Source organism: Cyanistes caeruleus, chromosome 2 (assembly GCF_971803275.1).
Source record: "Cyanistes caeruleus chromosome 2, bCyaCae1.hap1.1, whole genome shotgun sequence".
Taxonomy (NCBI): Eukaryota; Metazoa; Chordata; class Aves; order Passeriformes; family Paridae; genus Cyanistes; species Cyanistes caeruleus.
Genome location: NC_141702.1, coordinates 82,801,108 through 82,819,397, shown reverse-complemented (window position 1 = coordinate 82,819,397; position 18,290 = coordinate 82,801,108). Strand labels below are relative to the sequence as shown.

General features: G+C 55.2%; 1 protein-coding gene across 22 annotated transcripts in view; it reads right to left on the bottom strand.

Annotated features, from left to right (window-relative positions):
- SLC29A1 (solute carrier family 29 member 1 (Augustine blood group)) overlaps positions 1-18,268 on the bottom strand; it is a 34,619-nt gene extending 16,351 nt beyond the window's left edge. For 3 of the 22 annotated variants that reach the window (XM_086878304.1, XM_086878302.1, XM_086878297.1), the window contains exons 1-2: positions 17,014-18,268; positions 11,061-11,225 (exon numbers count right to left, since the gene is read on the bottom strand). The gene's annotated coding sequence lies outside the window, so the exon portion shown is untranslated. Of the gene's footprint in view, positions 1-6,083; positions 6,401-8,572; positions 8,686-11,060; positions 11,226-15,215; positions 15,309-16,291; positions 16,482-16,546; positions 16,957-17,013 lie in introns of those variants that run through there. The other 19 variants (XM_086878299.1, XM_086878303.1, XM_086878317.1 and 16 more) reach the window with 15 other exon arrangements.
- Between the last annotated feature and the right edge of the window lie 22 nt (positions 18,269-18,290).

Genomic DNA, 18,290 nt, shown 5'->3' with positions numbered 1-18,290 from the left:
AATTTGGACAGGAAATTCCTCCCCACTGAGCAGCAGCCCCCTTGGCAGAGGATGGGACAGACATGCAGGAGCCAGCCACCACTGGCCTGTGGTGAGTCAAGGTTGGCTCTGTCTTCTGCATGTCCCACTGGCCAGGACAGAAATACATGGGCTATTTTTGGTCCACACAGACCAAAGACCAGCTACCAAAGTAGACCAGCTCAGAATAGGGGCTGCTTTTGGCATTAAATGTCTCAGCCCTACTGAGAAAGGGGATGGTGAGCACAGAAGCAGGTTCCTCAGGGTCCTGTGCAGTCTGTCTGTCAGACACCTGTCCTGCCAATATCCTGCTCACTGCCTGGACAGCCATAGCATTTTGCACATCCCAGACTGGCTTCAGATGCTAAATGCAGCTATTTCACAGTAGGTCTGCTACAAGAGACAGGGAGTGTCTATCACCCCTTCACCTCAAAAACCCACTTTGTCCCAGCCAAGAGGCACTCCACAATCCCAAGAAACAAAAAGAAGTAGAAGGGATGGATGCCCTGTCTGTGTCGGCTTGTGCCAAATCCGCTCACTTCCAAAGCTGCAGCCATTTCCGAAGAGTGGAATAAAGCCGTCCCCAGAAGTCCCAGGAGTTGAAGAGACTCGAGGAGCTACCTACGCCTCCACATTTCCCAGGAGGGAAGATCTGCCTGCCGAGAGGTGAGTTTGCCATATCCCTGCTCTGTGTCAGACAGAGAAGAGTTGTGTGGGCAACACATGATCTGTGGGCCGAGAGGAAAGCCAAGGAGGCAGCGTGCTGTTAGTGATGTGGTGCAAGCAAAGGAGCTGGAGCAAATACACAGGGCACCATCTCTGGCATCCTCTACCCTGAATCACTCAGCTTCCCCAAACAGCCTGGCAGGACTGAGATCTTGCAGGAGGAGCCAAAGCAAGACTTGAGGCAGACACCTCCTTCGGAGCAAATAAGTCACAGCCCAAACCTCCCACTCTTGGCACTGGCCTTGGCTAAACAGTGGCAAACAGGAAAATCTTTATGCAAGTAGGATCAGGCAGGGAGAGCAAACAGGAGGTGGGGAACACTGTATCTGCCCAAATGTCATCAAAACAGAATCTCACACACAGCCAACAATAATAGGACCAGCCACAAGCTGGGAAAGAGCAATCCTCTCCACATCCCATCCAAATCCCAGCCTGTGCTGCTACATCCATGCAAAAAGCCATGATATTGCAGCTTCTCTGGCACTCTGAGCATCCTCTGGATGTCTCAGGGAAGCACATAAAACTCTGGATGAGAGCCACCAAGTGCTCCACTCTTGTGGAAATGGCACTTTGCAGCCATTGGCTGGCAGGCTCCAGCAGCCTTTCAGACTCCCAGATTAATGTAGGGAGCAGAGGAGATGAAGGCATCTCTAGACACCCTACTGGGAGACCCAAGGTTACAGCAGCCTCCTCCTGAGGTGAGCTGGCCATCTGGCAAGGTGTCCTGTCAGGGCTTGCCTAGGTAGATGCTGATGTACTTCAACAGTGATGCCAGGTGATAGGGAGCCCAGGGCCTGAGCCTTGCTGAAGCAGTCCCTTCTGACACACTGCATCCACACAGCCACAGGGAAGGAAGGGAGGGACATCAGATTTGTATGTTGAGTATTGATTACCAGGCTACTTGCTGATGCTAGGTTTTGCTTCTGATCAAAGCTCCACTTTTGGAGCAAGCCCAGCTGCAGAGCCCAGGCAGGGGAGTGCAATGTTCTTCAGCACCTTCCTCATCCCCCTGCAAGGCATGGATTCTGACACATATTATGTGGGCACCCCGTAGCCACTGCCTCCAGCCCTATTCAGGGCCATGCTGGCAGATCAATGTCCTGATGTGGTTCACCACACAGACACGACAGCCTTGTGTTGCCACAAGGAGTGGGTGTAAAGACGGGAAGGAGAAGCTGCAGGGTAGGGTGGATCATTCCATAATAGCTTGGCTGTGTTGCCGTTGGTCTGTCTCCTCCTGTGGTTAATGGATAACACTCCTGCTCTTGCCGGGAAGCCATGAAGACCCACCCAACCCTACCATCCTCAGCCACAGCCCAGCACCTACAAACCCTGATGGGAAGAAAGCACCATGCACTGTGTGCATCCTGAAGCAGTGGGCTCCCTGTGGGGGCTAAAGTCCAGTCCAGAGCAAATACCATCAGGGAGCTGAGAGTATAGCACTGAGGGAAGATAAAAAAATGGAACTGCCTCCAACTTAGTCCTAAGGCCAGGAAATTACAATGCCTGTCACGGGCAGAGCAGGCAAGGCAGATGAGGCTGGCACCTCCTTCAACTCTGAGCCTTGGGCAGGACCGAGAAGACACATTTGTCATCAGTCCCTCCTGCCTCCCTGGCTATTCTCCAAGGGTTATCCCCAAGCTTAAAACAGGGGAGTTTCTCTAATGAGGGTTTACCATGACCGTGAACAAAAAGTCTAGCAAAACTCCAAAGCTCTCACAGGTTTGAGCCAGGTGAACAAGCCCTCAGCCACGGGTGTAAACTGTGTCTGTGGTTGGATGTGCTGGGCAAAATGAACCAGGCAGGGATGAGGACCTTGTTTGAAGCCACAGCTTGGGCAGCAGAAGAGACACCAAGCAGGGCAACCCAGGCAGGACACCCTTCTCCCCAGCAGCTTTTCAGGTGGCTGGAGCCACTTCAGTGTCAGTCTGGGGACACAGATACACTTTCAGGTTGATGGCTTGGCCTTGGCACAGCACGGCTGATGACACAACCCTCTAGCCACATCCCTCCCAGCCCTGCTCTTCACCTCCAGCCCCTGCCCACTTCCTCCCTCTGCATCTTCCTGTCTGCTCACTCATGAATTTCCAGCTGGAAATTTCACAGCAAGGTGCCTTCCTACCAGTCTAGTCCTAAAGGAAATGAAGTAAAGCAAGTCTCACTGGCAGTCGTGTGGTGGGAAGAAGCAAGAAGGCTCTGCGGAAATCTGCCTGACTTCCTGCTGACAGCTTCTGCACGAGCCACCAGGCAGGCAATAGGTCTCTGCTCCCTTTTGGCCCCAAGAAAAGTTGGTCTCCTGGAGATGAAGCCTGACTGTGCTCACCTACGGCTTTACCAAGAGGTTGAAAGAGTACCTTGAGCACCAATTTGTGTCGCAGTTAGTGCATGACAACTACACAGAGAGAGCTTTGAGCTTCCCCTTCCTTGGAGACTGGTGAGACCAGGAAGAAGCCTGCTCCAAGCCAGTGCAGGACCAAAAGGTTTCAACAGTGATGTTTTTCAGACCACTGCCATCAGCAATGAAATGACAAAGGACTTATTAGGGTTATTCCTACACAACAGCTTCCCTTGTCTCATGGGAACAACAATCCTCAGACGCATTCCTCTTGCAGCATCACAGCTCCTCTCCCACATGGGGACCCCAGAGCCCATGTGCAACCCCCCCAGCTAGGTCCTAGGTCCACAGAATCTGGAGTGGGAGATGGGGTGCAGTACTGTACTGCAGCCTCAGCTGGGGCACTGAGACCCTCCAGACCACACATCCCAATGTAACCAAACCTACCCAGCCTCTGCCCCTAATCTGCACACTTCTTTCCCCATCCCACATCTTGCACACTCTTAACCTAAGAAGTAATTAGTCTTTATAGGACTGCTCAATCAAATAAAAATAGCTGTGTGGCTGGTAAAACTCTGACTCCTTCCCAGTTGCAAATGCTTGTAGCTCCTTTTGTGTAGTGCTTTGGGCCTCATCTTGTTAGCAGCTGTATGAGTTAGCATGGAGATTAGCATGGAGATGAGTTAGCATGGAGAGCTGACAGTCCTGCAGCCCCAAGCAGTGTGGTGCGGGGCTGGCAGGGGTCTCAGGGCAGAGCTCTCGATGTTGGGAAGGCTCATGAAGGCACAGGGAGGTAAGCAAGGTTTACACTGTGTGGTCAGTAAGGTGCTGGCAAACAAACAGAATTCGGTGGATGAGAGCAGGCGTTGCAGCTTCCGTAACACTTGCCAAGGTCCTGAACATTACACTGAACAAAAACAACCAAGATTTACATGTATCCCATGGAAACCACCAGAAGCAGTTTGCTGGCTTCCTAAAGTCAGTGGCTGGTGCCTTCCCATTTGGACAGGGCACAGGTGATCCTGGGCTCCCTCTATCTCAATGGGCTGGTCCCTAAGCCCTGCCTGCCTCTGCCAGGAGAACGGGGAATGAAGCTGGGCAGTGAAGAAGGTGCAGCACGGGAGTGGGTGAATGGGTGCCTTGTCCTCTGCAACCTGGCTTACACCCATACCACAACAAGGAATAACACAGGTCAGGCCAGGGCAACAACAAAGCCCATGGCTCATCTTCAAAGAGGAAGAGGCTCATTAACACCTCCCAGCCCAAGATAATGAGAGCAGGGATGCCATGCTGGGGAATTGATGCCAGTAGTTAATTATGCAGCTTGGGGAGGAATGGAGCAGAGGGACAACTACAGGATGGAGGTGCCATACTGCCCTGTGTGCTGGTGACACATCTGCTGATTTAAGGTGAAATGAATTTCTTCAGCCTTCTCACTCCAGGTATCTGGTACAGCCTCCACCTCTTGTCTGCACTAATTGTGGAGGGACAAGTCATCCTGCAAAGCATCTTCTGGGGCTGATGTTACAGCCCTTGGTCCCAAAAAGAAAGTGCCTTTGTTCTGTGAAAATCTTTTTGGTGAGCCAAAGAGTGAGCCTACCTGTCTTTTCCAGGAGCAAAAAACAATGGCAGGAGCAGGAGTGCTTTGGAGGGCATATATGTGGTGCCAGCACTGGACTGACACTATCAATGGCCCATGAGCTGCATGAAGACAACCAGTGAACTGAAGGAAAAACATCCCTGCACAGTCACATCCTGAGATAGCTTTGTAGAGAAGGTAGGCTCGAGGGAGCCTGAGGCTGTCCAGCAGCTTGCAGGTGCTGGTGAAGGGAAACAATGCCACCAAGGTGGGATGCAGTGCAGAAGGAGAGTGGGATTTCTCATGTCAGCACTCACAGAATTCCCTCAACTCTGTCTGCTCACAACAGGCAACTGAGGGGCCATTGGGCTGTTTTCTGTTTCAGAGCAGCCGGGAAATGCATCCAGCTGTGGCAAACAGCTGCACAAATTCCTCCTGCAGCCCCTAGCCCTGGGATCAAGGACACAGGCTTTACTTGTGTGTGATCCCACAGCTCAAGGGCTTAGCCGGCACTGCCTTCCCACACAGTCTGCAATTCCACAGCCCATTCCTGAGAGGCGGATGGGAGTGCTGGAGAGTACAGGCAAGGACTGTGTTGGTCTGGCAGTATTAGCATCTAGCAGGGGTGCGAGGCTCAGATTTAACTAGAGGGGTAAGGAGGACAGCACAAAAGGGATCTACAGGAGCTCCTGGCACTTCTGCCTGGACCAGGCTGTCCATTAACGCTGACGGTTTACTCAGGAATGGAAAGAAACACTCATTGAAATCATCAACATCCCACAGCCAGCTGGGAACATTTTCTTAAGCAGGACCTGGAGCAACCCCGACCCAGCTGTTTTTCTGCCAGCCAAGGGGGCTCTGCCGCACTTCTCGCAGAGCAGCACATGGCACTCTGCCCACGCACCTGCCAGCGGGTCCCCACCACACCCGCCAGCTGAGGCATGCCGGCAGACACTGCCGTACACACGCGCCACTGCTCGGCAGGGATGTGCACCTCTGCAGCCGGAGGACCGCGGCACAAACCCCTCGGTGAAGTCCTGCATCCCAGGCAGCAGAGCATCACTGAGCTTTGCATCCCCAGAGCCACGTGCTGGCCGCTCCGTTTCGCATCCCCAAAACCACACGCTCTCCCCCCGGCAGTAACTACGAAAGTGGAATTATAGTTGCCGTGCAGGTAGTAAGGAAGACCACTCCCCACCCCCCCGCCCCCGAAAAGCAGCATCTATGCATCACACCCCCGCCGCCCGGTCCCCCAAGCCGCGACTCGCACGCCGCCCCTCCCGGCGCTGCGGCGCTGAATTCTGAGCTTGGGGTATCCCACGGCTCCCTCTGGGGGTTCCCCACGCTCCCGGCAGCTTTGAAACGCCGCGCGGAACTTCGGAAGGAGCCGGGGTGGCCAAAAGCTCGGCGACTTTGAGCCAGTACCTCGAACGCGAGCGCCCACCGCTGCGTGCCGGCTCGGGCTCCTTCTCTCCCCGGTGCGGATGGGAACCCGCCGCCTCCGTCCCGCTCTCTAAACTCCGCCTCTTGCCGCCTTCAGTGCCACGCGGTTCCCGCGTGGGAGAGGCGGCGGGTTTTCCCGCTTCCCGCCCGTTTCGCGTCCCCCCGGCAGAAAAGGGGTAAGAGGAGCTGCCACCCCTCCGCGGGCAGCCCTGCGCACCTCGGGGCGAACCCACCTGCGCCGCGCTCCCCGCGCCGCCCCGCGTCCTGCCGCCCTCCCCTCCCCGGGTCCGCCTGCCCCTGGCTCCCCCCATTTCCGCGCCTACCGCATCTCCACGCCCCGCATCTGGCGGGAAACCCCCCCGGCCCCCGGGCCGCCTACTTCTTGGGGGAAGGAAAGCAAAGCAAGCCCTAAGGCCGGAGCCGCACCCAGCGCCGGGTTTCCGTTTATGTCCATGCATTAGTAGATATTATAGCTCTAAAGGGAGCTATGCATTAAATTATGGCTCTAAATGGAGTGTGAACTGGCCCCTTGTTTGATAGGTTCCTCACTTGTCCCCCATGCTGCATTCTAATTCAGGCAAAAACACTCTGCTGGCAGTCACCACGTAAGGGTGTAATATATATATACATGGATGTACACACAAATATGCATATGTATATATGTATATATATAAATATATATCTATAACTTTCTTGAGTTAGTGAACTACTGGCTGTCATCCCTGCCTATGTCATCCCTTAATGATCCTTAAGGTCCCTTTTAACCCAAACTATCATGATTCTGTAAGTCACAGAGGGGATTAAAGACAGCTTTTTGCACTGTGTATTCGTGGTGGTGCTACCCAGGATGGCAGGCAATGTGCAGAGCCCTGTGAAGCTTAGCGATTCCCCTGTATTCGGAGGATACAAGTACAGTCTGTATTCAGTATCCAAAGGGCAGGCACAAACTCTAAGACTAGTTTTTTCCAGCTGCCACCTCCAGGTTCCTATCTCTCCAGAATTGATATCTGTTCCACTGTGATAAAAGCCTGTTGCTCAGCTGAAGTGCAAACGTGGAGGAATCCTCAGGTACTTTGTCCCCCAGCAAGGGGGAGTGCACCTGAATTTAACCTTATATCCCTGTGGTTAAACAGTCACAGAAATATTTTTTTTATGTAGCTAGGTGTTTAAAGGAAAACAGGGCCCTCCTGGCTTTCTCCATACACTGTACTCTGCAGGCACAGGCAGTGGCACCAGAAACTCCCTGCAGCAGCTTTGACCATTAAAACATTTGTTCCATTAATAAACAGCCTCAGAAAATTCTCTGCAGATGGTGATCAGTTTGGGTTAGAAATTAAAACCAGAAGTTAAAACACCCCCAAAAGCTCTGGCAGATTCTCATTCTCACGCTCTCTCAGCAAGATGATCTCTAACACACATCTTCCTGCAGAATCCAAGCACCAAGCTTGTGTTTCAAGACAGACCTACAAAATATTGCCACGTAAGCAAAAGTCCTCAAAGCCCAAGAAAAAGGCAGTGGTAACAGGGCTGGGACAGCTACAGGTGCTTTCTAATCTGCAACAATGACACTGCAGAGTGTCACCCTGAGGAAAAGACCTCTTCAGTGATCTCCTCACTAGCAGCCTCCTAGAATGCAGCATGGGGGACAAGTGAGGAACCTATCAAACTAGGGGCCAGCTCACACTCCATTTAGAGCCATAATTTAGAGCTACATCTCTCCCTCTGCACTGGTCCTAGATATTCGTCATGGTTATGGGCTTCTGGGGTCAGATAGTAGGGTACACTAACAACATGAGGAGAGCAGCAGACAATGCTGCCAGATAGTAAGACAGGAGGCTCTTTTCTTAAATTTAAGATCTATATCAGATCAAATTAAATTTAAAAGCTCTCATCTCCAATTAAAGCTCTCAGGCAATGACAGATCCAAGCCTTTGGCCTGCCTTTCCTCAGCCCCCTTTCTGTAAGCCATTCTGATCTGGAAGGTCTTCTGGGTGAGCTGCAACACAGACAATACCTTCCCTCTCCCTCTCCCTCTTTGAGATGTGCCATTTTGTCACCCACAGAGCCCCACAAGCCCCTTTGGTAGTCCCTGGAACACGGATGCCACAGCAGCTTGGATGCCGTGTTTCTCCTTGTGATACCCACACTTGCTGCTCAGCAGCATGAGCTAAAATTTGAGCATCTTTACAATTTCATTTTTCTAAAAAAGCTCCAACTTTAGCACAGACTAAAAGTTCCCCCAGGAACTTGAGCACAGGGTCCAGACTGGTGCTGCCCACTCAAACTGACACTTTTAGAAGCCAAGACAAGGCTCTCAGCCACAACTATTATAACCTCAGACCCCATCAGGAGGAGAAACACCATAGAATTTACCTTTGAATGGATATTCCAGAAAGTTTCTCCTTCAGGACAAGGCAGGTGTAGCCCCTGCCTCACCCCAGGCTTTCAGCAGCAGGGTGCATAGCACTTACCATCACCAAAGTACAGGATTAAATGTTCTCTAATTTGCAGCTCTGGTCCTGTCTGCACAGCCACACCTCCAGTTGCTGGAATCAAACATCTCTCAGTAGAGATGCCTGTCACTGGAGATGGGGGATTTGAAATCCATTAGCGCTGAACAGCGTCCCAGCCACTGGTGACCGCAGGCAGACAGGAGGCCAGCAGATAGACCCAAGGGGAGACACAGGGAAAGGCAGCTTCCAGCTCCTCAGCACAGCACTGGCTGCTGGCTGCCTCCTTGCACAGACCTGTGCACCCACCCATCACCAGCTTGCAGGACAGCACACAACGATGTCTTTTCTTGTGCAGGCAGAAGACATGGAGCGAGCAAGACACCATGGGGTGAAGAAGGCTAAGTCTGGGACAGAGTGAGTGTCCTTTAAAATCCAGCCCTGGCTGCTGCAGGACAGGAGACATTTAGCTCAAAGTTCTGTTCTCTGTAGAGGCACTTCAGCCCCTCAGGGAACACGGCTGCTCCCAAGAGCGATGCAGTTCCTTGGGTTGTGTAATGTCAATGGCAGCATGCAGTTTCAGAGGGGTGACACCTCCTCTATGGTGCATGGGAAGGTAACAAATTGCACAGCCAATAACAACTCATTTATTGCCCCAAACATTAACTTGTATTATTCACAAACACGAACCCTTGCTGCAGGACCAAGTGGCCTTGCTTCATCTTGGCAAAGGTGTTGTGTTCAAAGAACTCTCTGCTCCCAAGTGACTCTCACGTTATCATCTTCATCTCTGCGTGTACAATAACAAACCCTCTAGAAAAAGCAAACAGCTATGAAAACAGTCTCTGCCTGAAATGGAAACAGCTGTGCTTTGCCCAGCACTGGTATTGGGCCCACCACTGTATGACCCACAGAGCTAGATGTTTCTCCCCTATGTAACTTGGGCAAAGAGAAAACACAGCCTTGAGTGGGCCCCGGGGGCTTGCTGCGTTCCCACCCTCTCCATCCCCGAAGCAGCAGCACAGTGCCAAAACACGCTGCTGCTGTTGGCAGATTGCTGCACTCCCCAGAGCAAAAGGGAGAAGGCAAGGGAGGAAGCCAGCAAAGCCTCTGCCTTACATAAGGCTGGGAGTTCCATGGACATGCTTCCCAGAAAATGCTGGTGGAGCTGAAGCTGCCCAGCCCTTTGAGTTTTCTTTCTGAAAACTAGAACATGCACTGCAGGCATGCCGTCACCTGGAGCCCAATTTGTACACTCTGCTCATAGCTAGTTTGTAACTAGGCAGAGCAGGCAGAACAAACAGGCAAAGTGCTCTCCGTTCAGTGACACTTGCTGCCAAACCTTTCACAAAAGCAGCTTTTTTTCTCCCCCTCCTCCCTTGTAGCAATTCCCTGCTTTAACTAAAGCTGTGAAATCCAAAAGGGGAAAGCTGTTTGTTAACAGCTGGTTTGGAAAGCAAGAGCAAAATGGGAGATTTATTCCAGGCAGTGGGTAATGCACCATAGGAGCTAAAGGAATATTTTTGGTGCCTTTTGGGCAATATATGAGTTTTAGGGCCTGAGGAGCTAGGCAGCATCTACAGGCAGTTAATGCTTCCAGAATCCTTTACTCTTGGCACCCACATCAATCGTTTTCCTTGGAGATTTGCAAGCACTTTGCATCCATACATTAATTAACCAACCAGCCCTCCTCTGCAATGAGATTTCCCTTTCCCTGTAATGTGCCTGTCCTAGGGACAGGGTAAACTGAGGCATGGCAAGGCCATCAACCTGCAGCAGAGCTGAGGCCAGGGGTCTGCATGCCATCCAGTTCTCCTTTTCACTGCAAAACCACTCTTCCCTTTACAATCATGACCCACACTGACTGCGTTTCCCTCCATTGGCTGCTGCCTGCTCCATTCCAGAGGAAGGTATGGGCAGGTCAGCTCATAAAGCCTCTGTGCTGGTCCTTTGGCTCTCCACAGAGCAGAGAAACAGAGAGCCAGTATGTCCAAAAGGCAGAGCAGGCAGGCAGGAATAGAATGGCAAGCAGATTAGCAGCTGTATCCAACTGCCTGCAAGTGCGACAAGGCAAGTATGGGGAAAGAGGGAAAAGGCAACTTTTAATCAGTTGCATGGAGGGAAACACAGAAAATGCTGAACCTCTGTCAAGTGCCAGCAGGTTATTAATCTATTAGTCAGTAGGGGCAAAAAAATCTACTACAGGCTCCTGGGAATCCAGTTATTACAAGACTACAGTGATTGTGGATGCTTTGATAGTCAACAAAGCATCTCAGCCTGTTGCTGAGGTCAGCAAATGGCTGGGGGACTGATCATTTTAGTTTTGCTATTCCCTTGCTGATCCTCACTGACCCTGGAGCAGGGTCCTGGCTGAAGAGCTGCTGGCAGACTCTTTTTGGGGTGGTAGATCTCCAGTCATTGCTTGCAGGACTCCTGATGGTGATCCCTGGGCTCTTGATGCCCTGCCCTGTATTTTGGGATGAGATGGTAGGGCAGAGATCTTGCTCACCTGATGGCTTGAGCCTTCCTGGGACGAAGTGGGGAAGGAGTGAGCTGCAATATCCTCCTGAATGCCACCTGTGGCACAGAGATCCAGCTGGCACATCACTGCTTGCAGGGAGCTACACAGATCGCCAGCATCCTGCTGTCCCTCTGCTTCCTTGCACAACTCGACCTGCAAGGATAAAGTCAGGCCTTGTGACTTCTTCGCTAGTGGGCTGAGGGCAGCAGAGCAGCCCTGGGTGAAACCCTGCAAGGAAAGGCAGGGTGAGGGATGCCCTTGCTGCCAATCAGCCCCACCACTTCCCCATGCTAAGCATCCCCCTTGGCTGGTAGCACTGACATGCAATGTGGTGATACCACTACCCCTGAAGCACTCAAAGCCCTGGTGAGCAAATGGCTTAGAGACATGACAGGGAAGGGCCTCCACACGCCTCCAGCCCAGTGGCAGTGGCAGGGTGTTTTCCAGCTGGGCAAGCAGAAACAAATCCCATTGTCCACAGATTGGTCACAGCTCAGCAAGGGGGTCTATGGTGCCCACAGGGCTCATGGGACCTGGGATGGACAGTGGGGTCCAGTCAAGCTCCAGCCCCCTTTCAGGCTGCTGGAGGTGGGGACAGCCTGCCCCAGTGGAACAGCAGCATCTTTGGGACACAGGGCATGTCCCTGCTGTCAGGCTGGGGGACACAAGCCCCTCTGCCCAAAGCACTTCTGAGGGTCTTTCATCTTCACCATCTCCTGGGTAACAATCCTTCCACGAGCAATCCCTCCCTCATCCATCCCTATCCCTCTGCCTCCCTCCCTGCAGTGCTGCTGCCCTCTCCTGAGCTCCAGCTGCCCATTTGCTTTCTCCTACAAGCATTAAGGGAGTAAATATTGACTAATGGCACAAATTAGCAGCTGAGCTGCTGGGTGCTGGTTACTGAGTGACAGCTGTGCTGCCACCAGCCAAGGGTGAAATGTCACTTCACTGTAGGCAGTCAGGTACCTGCCAGGGCCCAAGCTGAGGCTTGGATAAACTCAAGACACACAGTTCAGGTCCCACTTGTACCAGAGGAGACAGGGTTAACCCCTGGCTCAGTGGCATGCAGGAACACCCTGTGGCATTCAGAAAAGGTAGCCCTGGGGCACAGACCACTCCAAGCACCCGAATGGTGTCACTCCAGGTCTCCTTGGCTGAAGCTGGAGCTGGTGCTGGCAGAGGGAGCCACACTATAGCCAAGGTCACTTGGCCCATTGAAGCAGTGCCCGAGGCACATCCTCCTCCTTAGCTGGCATCACCAGTCTCCAGGATGGAGCACAGCCATTAAGGAAGAAGTTGGCTGGCACTCAGCCACACTTGTAAAACACCACAGGGGAGCTGTGGGCTACTGGGAACCAGGGAACCTGGCAAGAGGAAGAGGGTGGTAGCTGCTATGAGGTCCCGTTCCCCCTTCGACAAAGTCCATCCACACCCCAGTGGAGCAAGGTGCCCAGCAACTCCCAGGGTCTCCAAGAACCATCTAAAAGATAGAAGGTGGCTTTCTGTAGGATGAGTGAATGCCAGCTCTGGAGAATAGCCTGAAGCAATGGCTCCCCATCAGCCTTCCCAAGGCACCTTGGTGGCAGCAGACAGGGCCGTGGTCTAGCTCTCCAGCTCTCTGGGAGTCTGCTGCAGCCAGAGTCTGCCCTTCCTGCAGGGCAGGGCCAAGATGCCTAACAGCATGCCAACCCAGCCTGCTCCCTGGGCAGTCCCTGTGGTCACTGGCACCACGGGGACCATGGCATGAGACCATGCAGAGACAAGGGCTCCAAACACAGGTCCAGGAGCTCTCACAGCCATGCCAGTCCTGGTCTGTGCCTGGCCCAACAGTTTCTGGCTGGTGTGAAGGAATTCCACTCTGTGTAAATATCTGGCACAGCTGACTAAATCCTGTCTGGAAACTAAGTCCATCCAGTCATGCTTTCCCCTTTGGGCAAATCAGTAGCGGAGCTGTGGCTGAATGCTCCTAAACATCCCCCAGGAAGGTCTCCAGGAGAGCCCTTTCCCACAGCTTCCAACAGTACAAGCCGTTCATAATTTCTTCTCCTTGCCAGTCATGCTTCCGCAGGTTCCCAAGCTGAAACGAGGCCCCCGGGCCACCCAGTGGAGCACAACCATGGGACATCAAAAGAAGGGCAGGCCAAACCCATGACCAGCCCAGCTGCCAGGGCATTACTAGGACGGCCCTCCACCCCTTCCTCAGCCCCCCTGCAAAGCCGAGTGTCCACCGGTGGGCAGAGGATGCTCTAACACACACCAGGGAGAAGGGAACTCTCGGGGGGTCCTACACCCCTCACAAGAGGGGCGCTGGGAGCCCACAGTGCCCCGCGGCCACGCTGCCGGGGGTGCGCGGCGGAGTTCGCCAGTCCCCGGCGGGGCGGCAGTGGCCCGTAGTCGCCTGCCACCCCCTCTGCAGAGCAGCCCGGCCCCGAGGGGCTCCGGGGACGGCCCGGCCCGGCGCCCCCAGCTCCTGGGCGGGGCACGGGCCGGCGCTGCCCCCTGGCGGCCGCGAGGGGCGCAGCGGCAGCCGCGGGCCCGGCCCGGCGTCACCGCCGGCACGGGGAGCGCCCGGGGAAGGAATGAGCCGGGCGCGGGGTTAAGCGGCTCCGCGGAATGCGGGAGCCGGGGTGGGGAAGCAGCGTGGCGAGCTGGTGGATGGTGGGAGAGGGTCTGGAATTGCAGGGTGGAGAGACATCCCAAGCCACCCCTCGGTAAGGGGGTTTAGGGAAGGGTAGGCGAGGCCCCGGGCACTGGGGTCACCGTGAGGATGAGGAGGCAGTGAGCGGCAGCAGGGAGAGCGGGGAATAAACGGCACCGGGAGCCAAGTGCACAAAGTGGGACAGGGCACCCCGAAGCGTGGTCTTGTGCTTGCTGTGTGTTAACCCATTGGAGGACTGGGGATGAGCGGGAGCCAGGAAATCTGGGAGTAAGCAGGGAAATCTGATGGCAGAAGCAGGAGCTTTTTGTTTGAAGGTGGTTTAAAGAAACAGAATCTGCCTGTAGGTAACATTGCACAAAAGGGCAGGGATAGTGTTAGGAAGAGGATTTCAGGGTCAGGATGGATCACATGAGGACAGAAGACTGAGACAGTCACCCTTATCACGGTAACTGTCTTGTAGGGCTGTGCTTGGTGCTCAGCTGCACGCCACAGAGGAAGGAGTCTCTGAGAACCCCAAGGTACACAGGGATGGGATGGGATGGGAAAAGGCTTGAAGTGCACCTCCTCAACATAGGTTACTTCTCAAAAGGCAGCTTGCCTGCTTCTCTCCTTAGTCCTGGGCTGTGAGGCAACCAGAAGCACCCTTATGCCATACACACAATGTCTCAGGGACAAGAGGGGCTCCTGGCACCACCCTCCCAGGGACTCAGACTTATTCTGTACATGTATGTACTCAGCTGATAGGGACCCAATCTCTGGGGAAGCATCCTGCTCTTCTAATACTGCTGTCCAGTGTAGTGGTTTAGGTTTACCAGCACACCCAGACACAGTAAATCTCTTTTTCTGGCAAGCCAGATGACAAAAGCAGGCCAGACAACAGTGGTGCCTGGCTTCCCACAATGGGAAGATCCCAAAACAAAAATCCCTCTTCTGGGGAGGAGCTGCAGACATCAAAAACCCTGTCTTCTCCACTCTCCACACAGGATCTGCCATCTCCAGAGGATGCAAGCAGCTGGGAAAGTCTCACCTGACTTTTGCTAGTGCTGTGTCCTAGGATAGTAGAGTTGGGAAGCTTCACAGCAGAGCTGAGCTGCTATGCAGTGCCCAGCAGTGCTGGTGCTGGCCCTGCTTTGCATCTACAGTCATGAAGGTGCTGGGTTCCCAGCAAAAAAGCAGGCTTCTCAAGAAGGAAAAGAGCTCCACAAAAATCTAGCTTTCTGGAGAGACCCGGAGGGTCTTGTTGCTGGTTGCTCAGGAGAGGACTGCCTGCTCTGATGGAGCCATTGCTGCCCAGTATCTCCTATCCTGCTGGTCTCAGTGACCTCCAGCTTGCCTTCAGGGATGCTCTGGACATTCCTGGTAGGGAATGGCAGGACCTCTTGCAGAAAACAGGGCAGCACAGCTGGTGGTCCTCCACCACATCCTCCATCACCTTCCCTGCACAAGCCTGAGGACCATGACAGATAAATTTCACTGTTTCTTACCACACAGCTGTGCCAGCTTCCGTCACTCCCTACATTTTCTGTCCATTTCAGCCCCTACAGCACCCGCTCCCTTCTCAGGACAGCACCAGGACACTGGAGGGATAAGGACAAAAAGCAGCAGTGGGGACCCTGTTTTCTCACCTCTTGTACTAAGACCTTTACTGGGGCAGCAGAGCAGTGCCCTGACCTTGAGAGGCACCACTGACTTGGACTTATTTGGGTCAAGGGCCACGCTACAAACCCCGCTCTGCCTGTACCTTCACCTCTCTTCCGCCTGCACGCGAGGTCAGGCTGGTGCAAACAAGCCTCGGGCCATGCCTTAGACTCAGAATGCAGCCAGGACCTCTGCGCTGGGCCAAATCACACCGAGGGCAGCCAGGGAATGGCGCCTGGGGAAAAAGGACCTGCATGGGGAATGGTGCAAGTGGGGAGGGCAAGCTCCCAGTGGTCAGTCTACAAATAGAAAGGGTCATGGGAGAGTGCCCAGCTACCGGGACAAAGGGCCTGCGAGAGGCGAATGGGGTTGTAGAAGAATTTCTGTCAGGGAAGCGAGTGGTGGCAGAGCCCCAGGAACCCCCAGAACTTGGAGGGCTGGCTGGAGGTGTTCCCTGTGGTGCAGGCATCGCCGGGGCCGTACAGGAACACGTGACTGGCGGGGCAGGGAGGGAGGCAGCACTCGGAGAAGGCTGTGACTAACGCAGGAAGGGGACGGAGCCAGTAAGCGGCGGCCGTGCCAGTGCTCGGGTGACATTCCCACGGGCTGGGTAACCAAACACGGTTCGCAGCTGTCTGTTCGGGGGGATGGCGAAAGGGGAAGCGTTTCTTGCCCCGTGGTCCCGTGTGCCGGGGACAGGCTCCCTGGCCGACCCCAGGGCGGTCGCGTAGAGGGAGGGGAAGGAAAGGCAGCAGCACCCAGCAGGCAGGAGGGGGGCCGAGCGAGCCGGGCTCGGAGCTCCGGTCGGACAGCCGGCGCTCTCCGCGGGACGGCTGCCGGACTCCCCCGAGCGCTGCCGGCCCCGCTCCGCCCCAGAGCCCACCCGCATCCGAGGCAGCCGGGGCACCGCCGCGTCGCTTACACGTTTTCCCGGGGGCTGCCGGCTCCTTCCCGTGGCGCTGCCGCCTGCAGGGCACGGTCCCGTCCCGGAGCGCCCGGTGCCAGCACTGCCGGCCGCGGCAGGCCGGGTCCTAGCGCTTCCCGCCGCGCCAAGGGCACCGAGCGGGCGGGCTGGGACAGCCCTCGGCTCCGGGGCCGCCGGACTGCAGCCCGGTGCTCCCACCCCTCGCACCCCGTTTTGACCCGGCCCCCCCCTCCCCAGCTGCATCGGCCGCACCTGATGAGCGGGAGGCTGCTGGGGTCTCCCCGCTACCGTAGCTCTGGCACAGGACTGTCCAGTGCTCCGGCTTTTCCCCAGTGTCTCTCCTCTTCCTGGAACAGACAGCTGGCCCTACTGTCCTGGGAGGGGGGGCATAGCCGTGCTGTCCTGTTGCCTAGGCAAGGAGGACAGGGTGCCGGCAGCCAGCCCCTCCGCTGCTGCTCCCCGCTTTCACTCCCCCCTGCGCCAGGGTCAGGCTCCTAACTCTCCTTGCAGCTCTGCACCCTGGTTTGGGGTCCCTCAGTGTGTGACGGCCCCAGAGCTCGGCACAGGCTCCCGGCTGCAGGGTGACCTTGCAGCAGGACTGCCGAGCCGCCAAAATGGGGGAGGCTGGAACCAGACCCTCTCCTTGGTGCCCGGCAGAACAAGGCACAGCAGGGACGGTGCTTACTCTGGTCACCTCCCTGCCAGCACCCTACCCTTACCTTGATAGCTCAGCTCTCCTGGTGCCAGATGATGCTGCCTGGAGACTCCTCGCTGCCTGGTGCCAAACAGGGTTGGGATTTCCCACGGCAGCAGGACCAAGGTGCAAAGGCTTTGCCACCTTACAGGCTCTGCAGCCAGAGTGGGTTTCAGAACCCTGGCGCTGGCTGGGGCTGGCTGAGCACGGCTTCCGCTGGCTCAGCAGGTGGAGGCTGCATGCACGGGCAGATTAGTGGCGGGGGGGGGGAAGGAATTGGCTTCTGCCATAGGAGCTACAGGCGGGATTTGTCAGCGGGTTGCAGTGGGGCCAAGTGCCAGCACAGGGGAGGAGAGAGGGGAGGCTGTGGGTGGGCAGCCGCCTCAAGGGGACAGTGAAGCCTGTACAAGGGGGATACTGAAAGCAGGTGCCAGCATCATCCCTGGGATAGTGTTATCTCTGTAGTGGCACATGTCACCCTGTGGTCCTGTGCTGGACTTGGGCCATGGTGGGACTCTTGTTGAGCTCCCACCCTACCGTGGGTCAGCACTGAGCCCTAGGGCCAGCAGCGAGGACCTTAGTAAAGCACCCTGCACCCACTGCCCCTCTGCCGGGCCCCACAGCTGCTCAGGAATGAACTGGCACCAGCTCACCAGCTGCTCTCCTGGTATGTGCAGCCAGAGCTGGAATGCTGCGCCTTGGCCTCTTCACTGGCCTGGACAGGCCTGGCTGCTGCCCAGGGCATCTCCCCTCCCAGTCTTACCATCCTGCTCGTCTTTTCCCATTAAGGAAGTGCAGGCAGCTGAGCTTTGGTGCTGGAGGAAAACAGGTGACAGCCAAGAGTGATGAAGCCAAGCGGAGGGTGGTAAGACACAGGGAAAGCTCAGAAAGCACACCCCCACCCACACAGCAGCACCTTGCACTGGCATTCCCTCCACTCCTTGCCGGGAATGTGGAGAAAGTCCCTCTGCTGGTGACCCTCATGTGCCCACCTCCACCTCCCTGGTTGTCTCCAGCCCCAGAAACACTGCAGGAGGGAGATGGGGTGGCGGGAGCATTTCTGCTCTCCTAGCCCTTACTGCAGAGCTGGGCTGCAGCCAGCACTTCTATTTTAAGCCTCACAATGTGTTTGAGGAGGCGAGTGGTGTGCACAGCTGAGCCTCACAGCCCGACAAGGAGAGGCCCTTCTACCCATATCCCTGGAAACTTCCCCTTCTCCCTCTACTACTGGTACAAGCTCAGGACAAGTTGGTCCAGCTGCCTTTTCCTCTTGCCAGTACAGGCAGCAATTGGGGCAGTTGA